At 41.8% G+C, this 827-nt stretch overlaps 1 non-coding gene across 1 annotated transcript; it reads left to right on the top strand.

Moving 5' to 3' along the window:
- The first annotated feature begins 345 nt into the window (after positions 1-345).
- Positions 346-418, top strand: trnam-cau. Its single transcript has one exon. It is a non-coding gene; the product is annotated as a tRNA-Met (tRNA).
- The last annotated feature ends 409 nt before the right edge of the window (positions 419-827 follow it).

Below are 827 nucleotides of genomic sequence, written 5' to 3'. Positions count from 1 at the left end.
GCAACACAGATTTTCCCTGGGAAGAACACCCTTCACTTGTGCATCCAGACCTACAATAATAGAAAAATAGAATTCTTATGTTTATTTTAAGAAGATACTAGAGAATGAATGGTTTACAGCTGTTTAGCTAAACAGTTGAAGGGTTCTGTGCGCCGCCCAAGGCCAAAGTTTTCTAGTCAATACAGTAGAATTACTGTTAGAGCACAGCAGTTCTCCAGTACTACACATGCTGCCGGCATTTTTTCAGGTGCTTGATTCATATTTTTGTGTGAAGGACAACTTTTGTGTTCATGTTACATCAACGGATATTATCGATTTTACCCATCTATTTGGTCTGAGTTGTAGGCCTCGTTGGCGCAGTAGGCAGCGCGTCAGTCTCATAATCTGAAGGTCGTGAGTTCGAGCCTCACACGGGGCAGTGGTTTTGTAACATACAGGTTTGTGTGGAGTTTCATGAAGTCATTTAGACTGTGCATTGTGTCGATGGAGCAGTTGGAAAAGGTAGGGAAAAACAATGAAAGCTGCATATGTCTTACCACACATCCATCCCAGTCACCTCAGTGATTCACCCCTCTCACTAATAATGATTTGTCAAAACTTCTTCCTACTACATACAATACCATGTAATCCATGCATTTTTACTTTGTTTGGGCCTTGTTGGCACAGCAGTCAGCACCTCAGTCTCATAATCTGAAGGTGGAGAGCTTGAGCTTCACATGGGGGATGTGTCTTCTTGTATGGACAGTTTTCTTTGGAATTATGTTTAGTCATTTTTACTGCACTGTGTAGCCGGAGCAGTTGGAAATATGTAGTCATATGTACTACCC

The sequence above is a fragment of the Seriola dumerili genome, unplaced genomic scaffold (genome assembly GCF_002260705.1).
Source record: "Seriola dumerili isolate Sdu_G_001 unplaced genomic scaffold, Sdu_1.0 BDQW01001566.1, whole genome shotgun sequence".
Classification (NCBI taxonomy): domain Eukaryota; kingdom Metazoa; phylum Chordata; class Actinopteri; order Carangiformes; family Carangidae; genus Seriola; species Seriola dumerili.
The sequence above is the reverse complement of the archived record's forward strand: the minus strand, read 5'-3'. Positions and strand labels throughout refer to the sequence as shown.